A 23254-nucleotide genomic window follows, 5' to 3' on the forward strand; every position below is an offset into this window, starting at 1 on the left:
TTCACCTCATCTTGCCTTTTCAGATCATACACTATGTTTTATCTCAGTTCCTGATCCCATTTGTACCGTACAGTGTATGTTCTTTGATATCTTATCGAACTAGCCGTCTTTACTACTTAGCCCGTCGGACTGGCTGCCGCATATGTATTATCTCCAAGTCGTTGTCCATTCCATTCGCAGCCAGTCTTTCACGGATTTTTTTTACTTATATTTTTGTAATACCCTGGCAAGATCCCTGGCTACATCGCCGTACACGTACGATCAAAGGAACCGAATTGATTGCTGATTATCAGTTGGGATCGCCCTGGCAGTGATTCTGTATTCGACTCACCAACTGTTTCAATTTTCTGGAATGAAATGAAACGAAATCAAATAAGAATCGTCGGGAAACCCTCTTGTGGGATATTTAGCCATTACCCAAGTGGTGTCTAAGATGTGTTTGCGAATCAACGCTGTTATTCAACCGTGGTCGACGGTCTGCTCAAAGTGACCGAAATACCTATATGCGAAGTCTTCTGCATGCAAATGTTCATTTTTCGCATCGATATTATTGTTCTACATATCCAAATCCGTCATATCGCGAGGCATTGAGGCTGACATGTGACTTGAAAAACCTGCGACTGATTTTGACTGCACGAATGTAAAATGCTAAGGCAAGCTGGACAATTTAAATTTTATAAAAGATGGTAAGCGTTCAATATATAAAGGGCTGATTCCCCCTGAGGTTTTTTTACAGGGAAAAGAGAACACTGAGGTCAAATTATTCCGTGAAGCCAAAGTAGTTTGCCAGCGAGAGCCTTGATGAAATTCATTGATTGCTTGTGTCCTCAACAAGCGACACGTACACATAGTCTTCACCTCAAGTACACTCTACTGGTGTTGTTGCCCTGCCGCATTCGTTTTGTCAGGTCATCACCGAGTGGGTGGCCGATTTTGGTGGTTTGGGCAACGTGTTTTGATTAGCAACAAACAATAGCTTGCATTGACGGAGATGTCAGTCCAAATCAGGGTCTGGAACTGTCTTGACTTCCGATCATTTTCTGAAAAGTTCCGCATAATATTCAAAATTTCAGGGACGGAAAATATCGTTTGTTTTAACGAGAAGATAGCTATAACGAGGCATTTCAAGCTTGTGTAGTTTCAGCAAATCTTAAAAATATGAAAAAATGTGATATCAAAATTTGATTTTTGATAAACGTCAAAATCTTCCATTATTGCTTTGGTCGTTTTTACCACATTTGCGTGTGTGCGTGTGCATGCACGTGAATTGCGCGTCACGCTGATCATAAGAAACATTACTATTGCAATACCAGTGCGGCGCGCTCTAATCTCAGACCACGCGTGTGGGCCTTGCGGTTGGATAAAGAATAAATAGAGCTATGTTGTCACCGCTATGTTCTTTTTAAAAGTCACGTGGTCGTTTTGAACTGACAGCGTCTTACGCGGTTAGATGTCTTTCGAGACAGTAAAGGCAGTAAGAAATGTTGTCTTTTGGGTGTCATGAAATCGACATGTGACGTCATCACGTGAACCGAGGGATGGATTGTAAAATTTCTTTAATGTTCGGTCAAGGCTTATCAATCACAGATGAAAGCTAGATTTAATTTACTGATTAACGACACCAACTCCCGGGGCAGCCGGCTTTGCGCTGTTGCCATGGTGACAGCGCTCCGCGCCCTTGAGCGATTGGGTCGCCCGCGTGAGTGGATCGCACTTTTAAATCTCATTGTTGCTAATCAGCGACAGTACATTTTGCTCCGGCAAACATACCGAGTCTCGTGTACCGAAGTAATAGTCGGGACCCTCCTGAGTAGAAATCAGCGCGACCTGTGTACACAAGTTCATTCCGAGGGCAGTTTGTATAGACAGTGCGGTGATGTTGAAGCAATTCATTGAGTCTGCGTGCCGCTGAAGAGGACGCATCGACCGAGCATAGTGTGTGTTTGCGTGTTAGCATTGTCAACGCAGGCTAAACGCAATCTGCTTGTCATCTTTTCATCGAGAAAGACCGCGACGACAGAATCTTTTAGTAAGAGCACGAGTTGACTCCATAAGCAAAGTAAGTGAGACGACATTTTTCCATTTCCGTAATTTGCGACAAAATTCTAACCGTCGCACATCAAAAAGTTCGTGTTTTTTCTTTTGTCGCTCGACGATAAAATGGTACAGCAACCGATTTTTCAAAAGTAATTGCCACATCCATGCATTTAGACATACATGAGTGTATTATATACGTTGTTGTGGACTCAAGCACTGAATAAAAATCTCAGAAAGCTTTCAAAAAGGACACTAGCTAATAGGTAGTTTGAAAGCTACAGTACAATGTTGCTGCAAATTTACGAACACAACAAGATCAACGCACGTTCACGAGCAGTCTAAAAGAAACGCTACAGGCGAAAGTTATTTGAGAAATCCCGTTCACGGAACCCATTCTCCTGAACAGATCGGTACAGCCGTGTTGTATGTTGACCTTTCACCGTAATAATTGTAGCCAGTTGTTAGAAGCATTTTTATCGTTTTTTCTTCTTTCCAAACTTGTGCGTATTAATGTTGAAAAAAAACGTGGCTCTTCCGAAACACGTATCACATACGAGTTGCACAGGTTCAACCACGGAGAACGAGTTTACCAGTGGCTGTTGCTAACGGTTTCTTTAAACGTATGTTATTTGCTAGACTGGGCAACTCTACACTAAATCCCAAAAAGATCGCCCCTGGCTTTTTTTCAACGGAGCTTTGACTGTTGGCGTCGGGTTTTGATGAAACGAGAAAGAACAGACACTTTCATCAGCTCCATGACAACTGCCCGGGGATATTTGTTTCCTCCACAGTGTCAATACAACACCTTGTCTGAGTGTATAAAGCAGAATGGAAAAGGTGCGCTCTTCTTGTAGACACGCCTAATAAATTAATAGAAATGAACATGGCTGAACCACGCAGCAATGAGATATCGTCGCGAGTGGATCCTTCCTTGTAAAAACCCGGGCGGCGCCAAAACAGGATGAAAGTGAAAATTTGACAAGCAGTCGCTTAGTTACGGCAAAGACTTGATGGCGCTACGTCTGTAGAGAAATTAAATGATGTTGAATGGAGACATCTTTGTGGAATAGTTCGCAAAGATAGTCAAGAAACGTTATAAAAAAATATTTTGACGAAATAAAAGACCGTACATTAATCCATGGGGGCTTTAATTAAAGAATGCAACTCGAAAGTGAAAGGCTTAAACTTTTGCTCAAACTTTCGAAATCTTGAAAAGATCATGGGTCACCGTGCAGATTTTCTTACCAGAAAAACGATCCGCCTTAAATTTACGGACTATGGAAATTCAAAATGGCCGCTATCTCGGCGTTAACTCCTAGGATGGGGTTAATTTTTTTGATATTCACAACAAATTATACGTTGAATTTCATCCAGGAGCTTCAAAATGAACCCAAGCAAGTGGGCGGCTAATAAAGGACTGTCGAAAATTTGGCGTCCGAATATCTGTCCCCGAGGCGCAGTCTATACCCTTAATTTTGACGTTTTTACATAAAAGAACAGACACGGTCGCACAAATGTACAAACAGAAGTTACGGGGTTTATGATTCGCAAGTATACGGCATTTACCCTTGAAAACCACCTCTCCCTGCCTAGCTTCGCCAGCTGCAACAATAAATTGATCCGCGCCACCTTTGCTTTAGGCGCGTTGACAGACTGATTTCTCTGAAGCGTAAGTTAGCTTGCTTTACAAACTATCTCGTGCAGATGGCGAGCGTGAGCGAATTGCATGTCAGATGTAGATTTGTATGTTTTGGACGGTGCTGCTTGAGTGTCGTGCGATTTTCAATCAATTTTATTGAATAAGTGTTAAATCTGTGTAAAGGTCCGAGGATAAACCTATGATGCGCATGCGAGCGCGCGTTAGAATGAGAGAAAGCGCGGGAAATCGCCGGATGTACGATACAAGTTTTCGGTATTTCACCGATGCGTGCGTATGTATACGTATGTGTGTGGTGCGTCTATGAGAAGAGAAATATTCTTGAAGCTGTAATTCTATAAGGTAACGTCTCCATGACGACCAGTTCGGGGAATACAACTGGAAAAGTTCCATATCCAGCCCTCAGAGTAGAGCCAGTGTGATAAATTCCTCCATGTCCATCACACTCCGTGACTGGTGCCTGGTAACTGCAAAGGTGACACCCAGTTATGCAGGATGCATTTTTGCATTGTCGAAACCTAAGTGAAAACGGATTGCCCATGCATCTCACAGCTTTACCCCTTTGCGATCGCCATGTCGCCAGAAATTTTCCTGTTATAACCTTGTCGAAATTGTCAATACCGCTTCGATAGTAAAAGTAAGCAAAACTAACGAAATTGAAGTGACTATATCGAGATGACGTTGCCACGTTAATGATGCACTGCGACGACACAACGACACGAAATACGCGCGTTGCCAGTGCAGGCTGTTGATTGCATGAAATTCTCGGGTCACGGATACCGCGTGGCCGAGCGGATGTCCCCATTAAGCCACCACGAGAATGTCCCTGTAAATACCTATCGTCAAACAGGTTAATAAACTCCAGATTACTTTATCGATGTGGTTGGAACAAGAGTGATATTTCCGACATTGCAGTCCACCGATCTTCCTGCCCATTTTCGCCGTCGCAAATGAGGGCAGCAGTGATGGCCATTAATCCAAAGTATCTTCCCAGATGATGACGGGCCTACTCAATTTTAATGGCGGGACCTTCGTTTATTTGTATAAATGAGAACGGAAGATATCGTCTGTGTTGGTAATTGCATTTGCGCGCGCTCTGTGACGTCAGGAAAAATTGCTTTGCAGCCATAATAGGTACATAGTCATACAGCAGGGCCATAATCGACTACAACTGACGAGGTCACTCGAAGGCGTATCGTTTTGAAAGAAAATAGCAACTTTCAATATTTCTTGCAGCATTTTCTGCACATTCTGTTGAAGATTTCACATATTTGTATCGAGGCTATTTGATTGCTAAATATAGTATCTAAAATCTTGTCAACAGCGCTTGCGCGTACGTGGTGGAGTTGTGCCAAAACTACTTTCAGCTTAAGTATAATTGTACACTGAGAAACAAGATATTATGTGAAGAAAACATAATTTACGTGGAATGCGTTTAAGCCGTTTTAAAAGTTTACGCAATATCGTTCAGGGATTTCAAAATCAAATTAAAGTGGTACCTATAATGAATAAAAATACTTTCTGTAAATTTTATTGCCTACTAACGTTTTCAGCGATAAAATCACATTTACAACCCTCACAGCTAGCGGCAACTTTTCCGATTTTCCCCATGGCTGCACTCGCTATCTGCCTAACCATCAAATTCGATAATACGCCTGGCTTTGCGAAAATGAGTTTCTAGGCACTGAACATTTTGAATAAAATTTATTCATGACGTATTTTCGCCCACTTCAGATGAGCGAACGATAAAATTTGGCGCCCAGCGTCATTTGGCGGGAAAATAATTTTGCGTGTCGTTTGGGCGAATGGTTCTAATAACTTGTAAGATATTCGAGACGACATACATGTGCCGGGCCTGCTTGAAGGCATCGATAGTTATGGAATAATTTGTATAGAGAGATTGTTTTAAACCCCATTCCGAAAAGAGCAAGCTGTTTCTGGGGAACAATTATGCTTTCCTCAAAATAATCAAAATGTCTCATCGAGATGCGTTTTCTGAAACTCGGACACTTGCTGGGAAAGTAAGGCTGCGACTATATATATACTATACACGGCAGCCACATTTATTTTATTTCAATCAGAAATTACGCAGGCTCTTTCGATATTTTCAAACGTTGGCCGCGTTTATTGGTTCATTCCCGCTCGACGCCAGTCTTTGGCTTAAGGGTTAGTACAGAAAAGTGCACAATATTCTTGCATGAAATTATTCTCCATGTCACTTTAAATTATTATGTCATTTTTTGGAGTCTGTCTGGCCGTCTCTTTTATTCACATCATCATCGTCGCCGAAAACTGGAAATCGGAAATTCATTTTGGATTGGAAACACGCCGTGACTTGCAGAGTGTTTGATTATAGAGAGGCAATTCAAATTCTTTATCGTCCCGTGTTTCAGTGACTAAAGAATGTGAAAACTGTTGAAAGCGATGCAGTCGTTCGCAACGCTGGACATCAAATCAAATATACAATACGACATATTGTATATGTAGTCTGCGTTGAAAAATTGGAATTTTACTGCTTGAATGGATTTTTGCGTAACCATATGCAATACTTTCTAATAGTTTGCATTAAATCCACCGCCGTCTGGTCTTCATATGCTTATGTCATGCGTGCAATGGAGTTGCACCACTGAACACTATAACATAGTTTTCCCAAACTCACTCGTCTCACAAATTGCAAATATTATTGTGGTATTGGGACGCGATGAAATATTTGGCGCGATAAATTTCCCGCTCAATTTCCTACAACACCGTGAAATATGTTTCAGTTCGTCGGAAATGTGTTTTCAGGTCAGGCCCTCAACGTTTGTGTGGACCTCGCGGGCTGTCCGTTGGTCAGTGAGTGGCACGTTCGTGTCGACAATACCAACCCCTGGGAGCGGGAATAGCCAAGCAGGATGAAACCAAGAGATAAAACGATCAACCGCAACATTTCAGTCGATCTCAATATTCCCCTTCAGAACTTTCCAAACGACGCGAAATTTTAAAAGTTTCGAAATATCGAGATATCGAATAACAGTTTAATCTCCCTACCGGGCTGCCATATTATTCACCGACGCACATGCGACTGATTGCATGCTTGGTGCATTTTACGCTTATGAACGCAAAACATTGTTCCGAACAATTGTCAATACACTCGCATAGAGTATAAAAATGTTCAGACATTACTGTCAAAAATACACGGGAAACAACATCTAAACGAATAAAATTTGCCATGTTTTGACGTAATGTTTGTCGCATTTCTTGTAATTTTACAAGTGCTTTGCACTCTATTTCAAATTTCTTACCTGTCGGCCGTCATACGCCTGCTGTAATTTCGCCTGCACTTCTAAGCATAAACGTTCCGGCCGGTGACGTAATTTTTGGTACGCACTAGAAATTACGTCATAGGAATATTTACATACTGATCTTTTTGTAACAGGACGTTAGTAAGCGTGGATTTTTTAACTGTGGCATCTATAACCATTTCTATGAAAAGAATGTCATACAAATAACCTAAAATATAAAAAAGTAAATATTGTGCTAATAACATGATTAGATAGCGAGTCAGTCTTGCAGCTAACGTGCAAATTTAGATAGATGAAATTGATTTTCAGCATTGGATTTGCGAGGGTAACTTTTTTCCGAAATTTGTCTTGACAATGTTTTTAAGACTAATAGCATTACTTCTATTAGTCAGACAGACGAGCAATTTCGAAAATAGTCCGATACGTTTCACACTCAGATGTGACAATTAAAGCAGATTGTGAACTCGTAGCCACGGTAAATAAAGAAGTGATAGTAATAAAACGCAATCTGTTCTCAGTGACGTCAACTCCGTACCTGCAAACAAGCTGCAATCAACGAGAGATCGGCGCTGTACCGATGAGATGGAACGTGTTGCTGCCGAATCGCCTATACCTTGTACATTAAGGGGCAACATCAAAAGTTCAACATAATAAATCTAACTTAATTGCTTAAGTTTGGCCTCAGACCCCCCCCCCAGCCCCCCTTTTTAACTTAACTGACCTAAAATTGAAAAACATTGCGGACTCATACCCTGTACTAATTCTTTCAAACGACGTACCAATGTACCGTTGAATTAAATAAAAATTGAAAACCATTATAAAGTAACAAAAATACGGGTGACTGGATCGGTTTTAGCGTACAAAAAACAGCCTTGAAATCGTAAAATTTGCCAAAATATACGTTAAGTCGTTTTTTGACTGCACAGAAATTATTTGGCCTAAAACCCCCCACCCCCAAACTAAGGCAATTAAGTTTTTTTTCAAACATCGATCTTTTGACGTCACCCCTAAGTCCTTTGGACCTAAGGTCCAATGGACTAAATCCACGGCTTTTTGCATGTCATACGCTGTAAGCGGGGATACCTAAAATGTGTTCGGTAACTTTTGCTTACACTTGGTGTGACGGTAACTCGTCAATTCAATTATCTCCGAACGATTATTTTTCATTTCCTTCATTGAATCGTTTAAAAGTCACTTTTCAAGGATTTTAGTCAATATTTATATTTTCAACTTTGCATCAAATCACTCATTTGATCGCCTTGATGTCACTTGAGTAAAAAAGATGTCAGAATATTGTTCATTTTGTTGCGATGCTTGTCTGTAACATTTTTAATCGTCCATTGTTTTGCAAGTTTAGCACAGTTAGACATAAACAAAAATTGACGTGCTCATGCGTGGCTGAGTTAGGCAAAAATGTGTGAGCAGTTACGCAAATAAACACTTGCCAGATATATGACAAACTACATGTTCTTGGGCATACCAAAGCCACTATAATGTTGATAATATTGGTTAAACAAATGTCCTAAATTTAATTTTCAGCGTTCGAGACGAGGTATACACAAGTAGATTGCCCAGCGCAAGGTCAACTCTCAAAATGCATATGAGACAGAAAAATTTTACTTATTTTGTTTTCTTTACCAGTTTTATTTTGTTCGTTACTAATTCTCTCTATAAAGCTTGTAATCGGGCTGCTATCAACCTTGGACCGCCATGAGACCATAATATGTTACCAAATTTACGAATGACCTTTGACCTTTCCCACATATGCCATCGTGGTTCATATTTGTCTGAACTTTTTATGGGTATGTGGTATATTTGTCTTAGATAGTGATAGGACACTCCAAAGGACTTCGGTGCCCCTGGGCCCCATGTTCAGCTGATCTTGTTTTACGGTCATATTTGTTGAATTCCGTAAAAGTCACAAAGGTAGATTTGAAAATAATATTATGTCTTGCATTCGACATTTCTTCAACTTGTTTATATATTAGCTTAGAATATTTTACAGGACTGGTATTACTATAGAGGTGATGACGTTGCATTGAGTGAAATGTTTTTTTATGCTTTTAGCGAAAATACGCACATCTTTTCTTAAGGTAGTTCGCGCCTCCAAAGTAAAAGACTTAAACTTTTTCTTCAAACTTTCCTTACGGAATCTTTCAACCATTCTCTTTCAAAAGCCAGAATGAAAATCGGGGGTCGACGTGCAAAATTTGGTACTAGAGAAAGAAATAACTAAAGATTTAAAGATATTTAATGTTCAAAATGGACGCCATCCCTTTGTTAACTGTGTGGAGAAAAAATAAAATTTTCGAATTCGAGAAACTAAGCCGATGAAAAGTTTTCATACACCAAGAGCTTTAAATTGAACCCTCATAAGTGGTATATCAGGAAATTTGTGACCCCGTGGCGCGTTCTACCTTCAAGGGGCAGGCGATTTATCATCTATGTCTGAACGCAAATGGATCAACTTGATTAAAACTTCAATGGAAAACAAAAGGCTACAACCATGTAAATACCCAGATGTCAACAAGGACTAATGCGAGAACCGGGGATTGAGGGCTGCTCGTTAAATCATTTGCATGGGCTGAATAATATGACTCGAACCAGATATAGTAATATGCTCGAAAACAACAAATAATAATCGAAGAAAGAAATTCAAACGATTTTGACAAGAATAGGAAGAGATTTGTATATTGTCGTGTCTATGATGACAAAAGCCCGCCGGGAGATGAAAAATAATTATATCAGCCGTCCGAAAGGTCAGTAATGCTATTTTTATTATATTTTTCATTATTTTTATTCAATACGTCATCTGCAACTTCTTATTCTACTCCGAAAAGAATGTTGAAACACCCACTATTTAGCTTGATGACTTAGTGTCTGTATGTGTAGATGCATTATTATAGTTTACATTTGATTTCTAGTCCAGATCAGAATTCACTTTTCAACAATAACAATGCAGTTTACGGGCTAAGTTGACAAGCTGAATACTTAGTATATCAACGTGCCGTGGGGATTAGAACAAGGAATTACGGTTAACATTCAAAGCAAAAATGGTGAAAAATTATCAGAAGTTAGCGTTATTAGCCCTTTAATTAGTGACAAACAAAGTTTTAATCGTGTTGACTGTCCTGCAAAGGATGTTGTTAATTTACTGAGTACGTTTTGATGGATACACGCAGTTCAGGTGTTACATATATTTTCCATTCCCTCAATTAAGTTTTGATCAGACCGGATAGCTCTTGTGGGTCAAATTGACGTTAGGAAGCACTCACCAAGCATTGCAACAATAATATTTTCACAGAAGCCGCCGAACACCTGGTGTCAGTAACCCCCAAGATACGTTCATATCTTCCAGAAGCGATCTCCAATTTCCGTACGAAAATGCCCCTAACACTGTACAAAACAAAATTATTCATCTTCAATTTCCGTGTGGAAAACTCAAACAGAACTGTACAAAACAGAAGCATTAGTCTTGTCTTCGGACATATCTGTCTAAGCCGCGAAAACAGATCATTTATATCAATGTACCGACGTCCCTACGGAAGAGAAAACACAAAAAGCAACGTAATGTGATTTCAAGTTCTCTGATTTGAAAGTACGAGCTGGGCCAGACACAAACAGGCAGACACACAGACAGACTGTCTGGCTGAGGGTGAGATGTAATTTCACCCCCCCCCCCACACACACACACATAAATTGGATATTGCATCACTCAAACGATCTACCTATTAAAATCTGTCCGATGTGGTTGCTTCGAATTCACCAGCTGTCTGGCCAGCTGAATTGGACGAAAACGATCGTACTCTATGGACATCGATGTAAAGCATGCAGGGGTGACACCTTCAGATGTATTGTCGTAAATTATGAAAATGTTTTCATTTTGAAGACTTTATTATTGCTCATGAGGACCAGACAATATGACAGGCGTAGAATTTGACAGAATCATATAGCGACCGGACACAGTTGCACAAACATGGGCTATACATACGTGTATTTGACATAGGTTACACTCACCTTATATAGATAGATAGATAGATAGATAGATAGATAGATAGATAGATAGATAGATAGATACATAGATACATACATACATACATACATACATACATACATACATACATACATACATACATACATACATACATACAGGCCTAAAGTACCATATTTTCAATTCGAAACCAAGAGCAATATTTTATAAGAAAAGTAAGTCAAAAGCGTTACCTTGCAGCTGAACATCTACGATAATAACGGGAAACATACAGCGCTCTTAATACACTACTTAAACTAGAATTCATCTTGAGAAAGTATCAAATCTTTTATCAACAAAAACTGTTTACGACTGTTCTCTTGAAAATGTAGGTTCACGAGAGAGAGAGAGAGAGAGAGAGAGAGAGAGAGAGAGAGAGAGAGAGAGAGAGGAGAGAGAGAGAGAGAGAGAGAGGGGGGAGCTGAGATATGAACAAGAAAGGCGCGGATAGAGAAAATCGGATGGATGGATAAAGATGACAAGATTAAAGAGAATGGAAAGTGTTGACAACCAGCATTAAGTAAGGGGCGACGTCAAAAGTTCAATGTAGGATAAAAAACTTAATTCCCTTAGTTTCTCCCCAAACCCCCCCCCCCCACCCCCTAGAAACTTAATTGACTTATATTGAACCTGTTGCCAGGCTCTTTCTATGTAAAGCAAAGCTAAGGATCAGTCAATTTAGGGGTGAAATAAGTAATGCATCGTTAAAGCTCCACTAGCTGTAACTCTTGAAATTTGTCGACCTCAAATTATCTACCTATTCTCTCCTTTCTGAAATCTACCCTCTGAAGAGATATGAACTTTTACTGCATTAGGAAACCATTCCTTTCAGAAACATTTCACATGTAAATTAAAATTTTAACGATCATTTTGATTTCCTGGCATTTCAAAAATTGGTAATATTAAAAGGAATCAGAACATACAATGTCATAGTTGAAAACATTCACCCTTGTGCATTACAATTTGGACTACTCTGTGCAGTTTATGTGAAGATTTCAGTGCAGATATGCATAGTATCAAGGGTTTTAGCTTTTCTGCATGGGGCTGTGATTTAATGTTTGGGCGAACATTTAATCGCAGTGTAATCTTTATCTTGTTCAAAATTGCATATATAGCCCCGGCAGGTAGTTATAAGTGTGTACACAGACCTAAATGACTACATTGTCACCAACTTATTTTAGTTTGAAAGTAAAATCATAAAATAATGCTAAAAGATAAAGCTAGTGGGGCTTAAGATTGGGACACACTTTGTGTTTCATCAAATGTAAATACAACATACTAACAACAAACTTGAAGTTTATCAATGAATGAACAAGAACAACAACAATAAAGTCCAGGTTTCTCCTTCCAGAGGTATAAAAACTATCTCAACTGTCCTGGTGGTTGTAACAACTCAGTTCACACTACTCCATTCAGGCGGACTACACGTGCACCAGAAATGTAGCAAAATACAATTATAAATTCCGAGTGCAACCATATAGACAGTAGAGAAACTACCGTCTATGGTGCAACAGAGGCCAACAGCCTGCATTGTTTACACTAACTAGGCCAGGTGCAGCTCTGCACCGTGTTAAAACAACTCCCTCCGCTGGCTTCAACACGAAAGTGTGCATTTCTGCTCTATTTTTTCAAAATATTCATTCCCCTGGCAATTTTTACCTTAAATCGATTTGTAGGATAGAAACTTTTTTAGGTCAAACCCCCCCCACCCCCAAACTAAAAGAATTAAGTTTTTTATCCTTCATTGAACTTTTGACGTCGCCCCTAAATAACGTGTCAGCAATAATACTGCAGAGTACCAATTTACAGCTGCGCAGTAGTTGATCGATTCCCTTGGCAAACTTCTAATTAACAAATGTGTTTTCCTTCGATTTCCAAGTCAAGAATAGGTCAGTTCAAGGTCTGGTCGCCGGATCTGACCGCGGGGAAAGTGCGAAGGTCGGGGACCGTTCCCCAGGCGACTCTGTCCTGCCTCCTTTGGAATTTCTAAAATCCAGTTTAGAGACAGAAAGTTCAACACATTTTGTTGTCTTAGGCTACCTCCTTTGGAATTTCTAAAATCCAGTTTAGAGACAGAAAGTTCAACACATTTTGTTGTCTTGCGTGCGTGTGTTGACACCAAAGTCTAAATACCGTTCGGGAGTCACGCGCGGAATACACAAGTGTAAATGGTCACGGGATGTTTTTCGAGGAAGTGCATCAAACGCACTTAGGGTTGAAGTTCAGTGGCAAGGATATAGCTTGAGACAGATTGTCGGGCAAAAACGGTCTTTTTCATCTTCGCCAATCATTCCTATTCATTCATTCATTCATTCATTCATTCATTCATTCATTCATTCACACATTTAATTTATATATTAAATACATGGGCCGCCAAAGAAAACGAGCGGACAACGAACACAGGCGGCGTATTCTCAAGTGTCTTGGTACAATAGGGGATAATTTTATTCAAGAAACTTAAACTACAAAACCAACAGGTTACAACCCACAGTAAGGGACCAAATGCTCCCATTGTAATGCAAATGCGTAATGAATATGCAAAATAAACGGCTTGATTCAGGGAGAACGCTGGAACCCTTCTAACCTACACACTAAAACTATACACTAAATGACTAATAAAATCTATCCCCTGAAACACTACTTATAAAACTAATCACGGCAAACTAAAAGAAATACAAAGTTTAAAGGATTAAATCCTGCAAAAAGTTAAAAATTGTAAAAAGCCAGAACCACACTTTGAGAAACAAACAAAAGGGCGGGTAGGTGAGGAAAACAGGCTGTCTTGCACACGGGCCAGCAGCAGCACACTTAAACATTTTGTAAAAACTCCCCACAAGAAACTTCTGTTCCCATTATGCAAAATTGCAGCGTGACCAAACAGCATATCACATCTGTGGCATACCCATGATCTTTGACATTGAATCCAGCTGCCCTGCATTTAAAATCAGTTAAAAGAATTTAACTTTACCTATATATATATATATATATATATATATATATATATATATATATATATATATATATATATATATATATATATATATATATATATATTATATATATATACCAACTGAGTTGATCAGGATAATCTAAAATATTACATTTCCACTACAAATTTGTTTCGTATAGGCTGCAGAGCGCCTACACTCACAACTCAGTTGTGTGTTTAGCTCTACTCTAGTATTGAGCACTCTACTCCAGCTGATCTTGAACTAAACAAGTATATATATATATATATATATATATATATATATATATATATATATATATATATATATATATATATAATATATATATATACATACACACACAAAATGTATACAATGTGCCCTCCCGGTATCACCATAATGGCTTTATGGCAACCTCTCAACTTGGGCACAGAGAGTACGGTAAGAGTACGGTACGGTGAGCTTTCGGTAAAATTAGTTGTCCATCGAAAGTTAGCATGACAATTCATAACTTTTGTTTTAACCTCATTTTTGTTTTAAATGCTGAAAACACAAGGAAGTTTCGCCAAACAAAGATTTTCATTATTTGGTCAATTCTACGTTCCATACTAAATCTAGATGTATATTGCGGAAGCAGCCCGGGATCCATCGCGTATGCAAATATCTGCAGACCACGATAAAGTGCCGCCATGCTGGTATGGAAACTGTACATCTGCCTCTCTGTCGTTTACACAGCAGTGGAGTTGAGAAATTACAATCAGTAAGTTAACGATCATCTGTACATGCAGATTACAGATAACCAGGTGCTGTAATACAAGCCGACTTGGTTGCACGTCTTGTGATGTTGACCATCTGTGTGTATGCCACTGATATCACACATGGTGACAAAATTGTAACATTCTTGCATCAGAATTAACGCCACAACAACTTATAAATAGAAGTTTGGCCCTAAAGAAATGTGTGACGTCGACTGCCTTTAAGTAGTATGCGCCTCGAAAGTAAAAGACTTAAACTTTCGCTCAAATTTTCCTCAAGGCATCTTTCAACCATTCACTTTGAAAAATCAAGAATAAAGATTTGGGGTCACCGTGCAAATTTTGGAACTAGAGAAACAAATTACCCAAGATTTACTGAAATCTGAAAATCAAAATGGCCGCCATCCCGGTGTTAATTTTATGGAGGAAAATGACATTTTTTGATTTTCGGAAAACTAAGACGGTGACAAGTTTTCTTACACCAAGGGCTTTAGAATGAACCCCCACAAGTGGTAGATCAGAAAAGAATTGCAAAATTTTGAAAGTCCGAATATCTATCCCCGATGTGCATTCTACCCTAAGTTGGCCAAGGTCTCGCCAAAAAGTGGACTGTGAGTTGGCATACAATCGTTACAGCGGGGTTGAGGGATTGACTGTGATTTATTTTAATAATGGAATAACGTCGGTAATAGCGTCTGAAATCTTTTAGAGTTAATAAGAGTAACGAAATGCAATTAAGGAAAGGAGCACAGACTTGTAAATAAGGAGGTCCAGATTAAGAGACACTGCCATACACACACAGCCGGACTCAGTGACAGACATGCATGTCAGACAGACAGGCGGACAGAAGGACGACGGGTAGAAAGCTGCACAGGCGACAGACAGCCAGACAGACTAAATGACAGACGTACTGAAAGAAACCATTCGGTAAAACCTTGCATATCTCGACGAGTCGAGCGGATAATTAACGCCAACTTCCTCCGATATCATTAGAAGTTTGCAGTGTTCAGACTGTCACCGACGATAATTTCCGCAGACGCGATCAGTTAGTTTCAGACCGGAATGACATTTGTATTAATGAGGTTAACACAAGACAAAAACCTCATTGAAATTCTAGAATCCAGATAATTTCTCTCTGGAATAGAGCCACTTCTTAAATTACCCACCACCACTTGTGCGAAACTACGCAGTCTCTCTATCTGACAAGGTGCTGGCTTCACGTCGGAAGTGTAATTGACTCCGATGTCAGTGACCTCGTTGCCACTTCACTCAAATGAAATGAAAGTCTGCCTTTACGGAGTGAATGTATCGCGTGATTAAAAGTGGGGCGAATTGACTGTTAGTGAATTGTTCATAATTGCGCAACCCTTGGGTTTTGATTAATCACGTGATGAACAGTCGGGAGTTTTGGGGGAAACAAAACAACGTGAGCGCCAGTTCGATACTTGCGAAGCGAATGGTATCTGTGAGTGTGTCGACAAGGTTGGACAGTGGACGAAATATCGCTTTGTTGATAAACTCTGGAACTTTTTTATTCAGCAGAGGACAAAAATTACAACGCATCCGCGACATATCGTGAAACAAGTCCGGTCAGCCCGCGTTCGAGTGTGAAATGGGCATGGCAGGAAACGACGCAAACTGGAGATATACGGACAGGGGAATTTTGCATGGACGGCAAAAGTGGAACTGGTCCGAAGAATTAGACAATATAAAGTAGACCGATAGTCAAACTGTGAAAGACAGACCGACAAGCACGCCGGTATACATGCTTGTCTGGAAAGTACGCCTGGAAACAGATTCTGAATAGGTGAAATATTAGCTTTATTATATTCAAGATGCCGAAATCTCCTCAGTCGTATAGATTAAACTTCTAGTAGCGACGGCTTCAATGCGCACTAGGTGCAGAGACCCGTCATTCGGGCCTTTGAAATAAGTAGCGATCGCAAAAAAATAACCCCACGCTCTAATTACACTCGCGGAGCCACCGACTTGCGAAGCAGCCTGATTACCGCCATCTCAATTACCCGCCATGCACCGCTTCGTTGGTTACTCATGTGCGAGATAGTCAGCCGTGCGTGTAGTGGAAAAGATGATGTGCTCCCCCACGGTTCAACCTCGAGTCGGCCAAATAACAAAAAACGCAACAATACATCATCACTCTCGTTGAATTCACCGAGGGAGAAAATGTGCGGTTGTCAGATTTCCATGTACATTTTTGCCCCGCTCTGAGTCTGTTTACATCACGCAATTTGTACACACAATTCAAGTGCGTTGATTGAGATGTGTTCTTAATTAAGATATTGACAGTTGCTGGGGCTCCTGACCATTACTACGTGGAGACATTTTTAATTTGCAATTGCATTACTGGTGACAAATTCAAAGAGTGGTGCACATATGTTTGGTATAAATGACGGTAATACTTTAAGATAACGACGTTTTTAGATTTCAGGGAATGCGTTTGTGATATCGAAATGCGTAATATAATATAATCATTACAATGAAAATAAAATCAGACATAAATGTACATCCCTCCCTCCATCCATTCCTACCTAGATAGATAGATAGATAGATAGATAGATAGATAGATAGATAGATACATACATACATACATACATACATACATACATACATACATACATACATACATACATACATACATACATACATACATACATACATACATACATACATACACGACATTGAGGAAATGGAACAGTCTTACAAACTTTAGAAGGCCGGTAGCGTTAACTTTTGTTATTTTTTTCACAACAACGTCAACTACAGTTTCTTACAGTACTCCCCACAGCATATTGAGATACACAGTATTCAGCTTTTCAGCTTGTGGAAACTGTGTTATTTAAATGTCGACAGGTGAATTCTGGTCCGGACTAGAATTCAAAAGTGCACAATGACAGTGCACTTTGCAGATATAGAGGCTGAGTTGGCCAGCTAAATATTAAGTGTTTCAAATTGTTATGGGAAGTAGGAGAAGAACTTGCAATTGATATACAAAACTATAGTGAGAAAAAATCACCAGAAGGTATCGTAAGAGGTTCTTTAATAAAATGTATATTCTGGGTAATACTTCTACTCGCCGGCTACGTTTTACCTTGAAAACTCATGACAAATATTATCTAGCTAATATACAGTGCCGACATGCTTTGGAAGTAGATGGAATGAAACGCGCCGACTGTACTTTTCATCGCTTTTGACCGCAGCGCCGTTCAAACTGATGAAAGTACCACAAGGCATTATCAATACTTACGACAAAAGGTTTACGAAAGTCGAAACTGAAAGAGCGCATTGGCGTGATGACAAAAACATAGATCTTTGATCTGGATCTTTAATAAATCTCAAAGATGCGTTTTTAAAAAGTGTTCCCTTTGCGCAGGGAGATGAAGGGTTAACGGCTAGCTCCCTGATTTACAAGTCGTTCTCGCATTTAGATGTTTCATGGGATATCGATGCGTTCACCTCTCAATGAATGTTTGATGAACGCTACTTGAGAGTAAAATGCTATCTCCGTAGACCTTTTCACAACGTCTCCCAATCTCCCACTCGGCCGTACTTGCGACTGCACGCAATATATCGTGCAAATTGGTCGACGAGGGAGCGATCGTAAAAAAAATACGAAATATCCTCGTTTTCGCTTTATTGCTGGTTTTTTCGCTTACTGTAAAATGTCAAGTACTAGAAGCTAGGGATAATGAGAATGCACTGAAGTATTTTTTTCGGTCGAGAATGAAGAATTAAAATGCTGAACATATTGTAGATTTGGTGAAATAAAACTGCGAAGTTGGCTATTCTCGAATAGGTCTGGATCTGTGAATAGGTCAGACCGTACCATTCTTGTAATGGGGGTTGAATCGGAGCCTTGACGATCTGAGAGTAAAACCTTTGCCGAAGGGAATGCAACTGTCACCTCGCTCTGCATGATGTCCAGGGATAGAGTGTGCTTTGTGTAACAGATAAAGCCTTCTGGCCAGGCGTAGATTTCAATGTGAAATGAAAAATTGGATATATTGTTGATTATATGCGAGTTTATGATATCCCACAAATGTAGGAATACATTAGTATAATTAAAAGTATAAAATCAGATTCCGCACATGAGATACCGTCGATGAAAATAACCATGAAACGTACATCGGAAAACACAAAATATTTAAGAATTGACAATAAATGATAATATCTCTTGAAATTTCTATATGTACACGAGCGAGTGGGTTAGTAAATTATTTTTTATTTGAAACTTTTATGATGGCTAATTCGTTTGATGATACAGAAGTATCAGAAGCAGTAAGTGGATGCAACAAGGAGTTGGGAAAAAAGCTGATTTAGAAGCTGATTCAGATTCGGATACATTTAGAAATGTATACGACCCAACTTACGATATATGATCCAAAGCAGGGTGGACATTAAAAACAAAAGTACTGGATCACGCAAAATAAAATTTGCATACAATCTTAAAACGACTCCTCTCCTGTATAACCCTATTATTACATTTATGCAAATATTTGTTCCCCGGTGAAGTATGAAATTTACCCTGGCAGAGGTTTCTCTCTTTAGCAGAAGAGCGTCTTCAAGATTGATACAGTGAAAGTACAAAGTTTTCATTAAGTGCAATGCGGCCATTACTTGCAATGTTGATATCGGTTTCACGTGAACTTGAACTTAGATCATGACACCGGATTTAAGTTAATCGAGAAAACGGAGCCTATCGTGGGATCCATTAAGAGAATTCTCTCGAAGGACATTGTGTGGCCTATCAAATATATCAAATTAAGTGCAATTTTACAAAAGCCTAGTTTTATCGACTGGAAAACACGGAATTGAAAACAACAACTGGTACTGTTGCCTCCCACGACGAAGACACTTAATCTGAGTTTCTCACGAATTTCTTCGCGACTAATCTTTTTTTATTGAGGAAGAACACTTTGATTTCTGAGACGAAGGAAATGGGCATGGCACCCACCAATCTCTCCATTCCGTCACCGTGACAGCACTTTTTCCTGTTGTCAATTCTGTATCATATTGGTTTTTTCGCATGCAGAAGCAATGCAGGTAGGTGGTAGGTAGGTAGGTAGGTAGGTAGGTAGGTAGGTAGGTTGGTAGGTAGGTAGGTAGGTAGGTAGGGTAGGTAGGTAGGTAGGTAGGTAGGTAGGTAGGTAGGTAGGTAGGTAGGTAGGTAGGTAGGTAGGTGGGTGGTGAGTGGGTGGATGGGTGGTTGGTTGGGTAGGTGGTTGGATGGGGGTGGGTGGGTGGGTGGGTGGTTATGTAGGTAGGTAAATATGTGGCTAGGTAGGTAGGCATCTGTCTAACTATTACCTATATATCTTGAATTTATCTATGTGAGTAATAGTATATTTATACGTGGCTCCTGTTGTTCTGATATTAATCTTGGGAGATGTTACATTTCAACTCACTCACTAACGATATTCTCACATAATGATAAGACATTTCATTTCAAGGAAGACTTTGAGATGTTTATCGTACTTCATTTTTACAAACTGCAGGAGCGAAATAGGCAAAATTTGCATGTTATATTCTTCGCCGAAAAGGTTTATTCAGAGTTAATAATATATATATATATATATATATATATATATATATATATATATATATTATATATATATATATATATATATATATATATATATATATAAGACACGTGCCTATAGCAAGTTGAAGTATAAGTTGAAGAAACAAAATGTGGGGAGCGTAGGTACAGAACGATTTAGCACATTTGAAAAAATAATCCTGCCGGTCTCCAGCCAGGATCTTATGGAAATTGCAGATTCTGTTTTAGGGAAATATTGATTTTGTTGTAAATTGCAGCTCTCACTTACAGCAAAACATTCATGCTATAACACATCCTTCATCGTGAATTTGTGTCAGCGAACAGCAGAAGAGAGCGAAAATACATATATCACTGCTCTAAAAACACGGTTCAACGGAAGTTCAAGAACAAGACTCGGAAATTGCCAATGGTTCGCGTGTTCCCGGGGGAGCTGTGCTAGCCGAAACAACGTTTTGCATTCCACCGATGGGAATATATTTTTTTCACAAAACGACGGCGGAGCGCGGCATGTAGAGCTTTCTAAGTAATTGAAACGAGGTGTGAGTTACGCTGAACAACCGCACGCGCCGCCAGCATCCTTGGTCATGGATGATCTGCGAACTTGAACTGAAGCTGAGCGGTGCACTTGTGCGTGACTATGAAAAGCAGTCACTGACCGGTCAATGTCGACAGGGCGGCGTTCAGCTGAACACTGTCCCTTTATTTGAAGACGATTTTTTGAATAGAACAGACGAGAATGATGTCCGAATGCACGACTTTTAGCGATCATTGCACGATTTTGACCGATTATTGAACGACTTTTACCGATTATTAAACGACTTTTACCGATTATTGAACAACTTTTACCGATTATTAAACGACTTTTACCGATTATTGAACAACTTTTACCGATTATTGCACGATGCACATATATGTGTAAACCATTGACTGCAAGCTCCAGCCCACAGGTATTCTCAATCTGTACCGATGCCTGCTCCGCTCTAAAGACAACGAGTCGTATCGGACACTCGTGCCCGAGTACGATTGCCTGTGCCCCAAGCCCCGCACTAATACGACATACAGTACAGCGTTGATCAAGGTCACTGTTAACACTGAGAGTTTTCAAGCGATATTTTCGACGAGGCCGCGTGCCAAAAAAAAAGAACAATGTCAGCACACTTTGAGGTTTGACCTTCGGGTATCAAGTACACTACTCGATAAATAAATACAGAAACATTGGCGTATTATCAAACATTGGCGTATTATCAAACGCCTTCGAACTAAACTCAGCGACGGCCTTCAGAAGTGAAGTGATCGCCCATACCACAATGCAACAACCATGGTTTTGTTCACCGTCATGCAAAAAGCTGCGATATGCAAATGCGAATGCAGTCGTTTGACCATCTGTGTGGGTACATTTTGATCTTTCCTGCTAAAGGCAAGGATATCTTCGCTTTTATACCTTCTCAATCGTCTATCGTATTTTCTTTCAATCCGCTGGGTCTTTCTCCTATCCCCCGTCTTTCATTTGAAAACAAAAAATGACTTATTTTTAGGGCCTCGTGATTTTCAATATCCCACCGGGATTCAAACGTTGTATGCCTTAACGGTTATGGCTCCCTGCAGTGTGTAATCGAGCACGTTTGATCGTTGTATAAATTCAATTACCCAATGTCCTCGTGTCGGTTCCGTGATGTTCTGAGAGTCAATCACGTATATCGCATTAAACTTGAGGACGCCCTGCATGATCTCGCTACTTCACACTAAACAGTTATATACACAAGGCGAACATTCTGTCCTCCTCGGTCCTTCTCGCCTCTTTGCGTGGTTTCTGTAACTGGTTTCTTATCTTTACAGCCTCCTTCCGTCACGGCCGTTGGCGGCTCGTCCTTACCAAAGGTCGTGAGTTTGTACACCCATGTGTTGTACGCAAGACACTCGAGTCGCTATGGTGATATGAACGATGAGCTTGTACATCCAAAGGCCTATTTCTTTCAGGGCTCATTTGCGTCTTCGCGCGCAAGTGTTCTGCGATTCTATGTGGTTGAAATGTGGGATGTTTTTCGCTGGCGTCAGGTAGATCGCGCGTCGGGGACAGATATTCGGACTCTCAAACTTTCACAATTCTTTTCTGATATACCACTTGTGGGGGTTCATTTTAAAGCTCTCGGTGTAAGAAAACTTTTTACAGACTTAGTTTTTCGAAAATCGAAAATTTTAATTTTTTTTTCATAAAGTTAACACAGGGATGGCGTTTTTACCGTGACGCTCTGCCAAACTGTCCCCTGAAGTAATGTAAATTGTAAGTTCGATACTTGTGATTTTGTTGACTGCTCGAATTGCGCACTGTTCTGCAGCAATAAGTTGAAAAATCGTCATTTAGCGAATCGGTAGCAGTTCAGCACACCTGTGTACGGCAAGGCAAGGCAAGGCTATTGGCATGACTGCTTCATGCTGAAGTGTGTATCTTGCCTCGCATAAGTAAACAGTGTGTTTCGTCCGTTTTACTTTACTGAAAATAACAAATATATGACGTAATCGTTACGCTCTCCGTTGTCAGTGTCCTGTTTTCTGTGCAGTACCTTGAAGTGCGCCCTCTACATCGCGCAACATTGTGGCAGAGTGGAGCTCCGGGCATATTTTCCCAAGTTCGGGCCTACAATCTTTATACAACAATGTTGCCGGTCTTAAGTTTGTCTCCACTTGTTTTGATAATTTAAAGACAAGTTACTTTCATCGATTTTCCTTATTAACATCGAAAAGTAGTTATTTGTCTAAAATGTCGACATAAATAAACACGGCTATTCTGAATTTCAAATATCTGTAAAATTGGGCCGGGCAATTTTGTGAGGTGACTTTGACATTTATTCTTGAATATAAAGGAATAATTTTCCAAGATTTATGTTGCAAATTAGAATAAAAATTTAAAACTTTCGCTTTTAAGGTGACTGTGTATCATATTTTGTGTGGTGATTGGCTGCGAGCA

At 39.8% G+C, this 23254-nt stretch overlaps 1 protein-coding gene across 1 annotated transcript in view; it reads left to right on the plus strand.

The window, feature by feature from the left end:
- The first annotated feature begins 1711 nt into the window (after positions 1–1711).
- Positions 1712–23254, plus strand: part of LOC139134538 (ras-related and estrogen-regulated growth inhibitor-like) — a 96483-nt gene continuing 74940 nt past the window's right edge. The window contains exon 1 of the mRNA XM_070701420.1: positions 1712–2059. The gene's annotated coding sequence lies outside the window, so the exon portion shown is untranslated. The remainder of the gene's footprint in view (positions 2060–23254) is intronic.

The sequence above is a fragment of the Ptychodera flava genome, chromosome 1 (genome assembly GCF_041260155.1).
Source record: "Ptychodera flava strain L36383 chromosome 1, AS_Pfla_20210202, whole genome shotgun sequence".
Lineage (NCBI taxonomy): Eukaryota > Metazoa > Hemichordata > Enteropneusta > Ptychoderidae > Ptychodera > Ptychodera flava.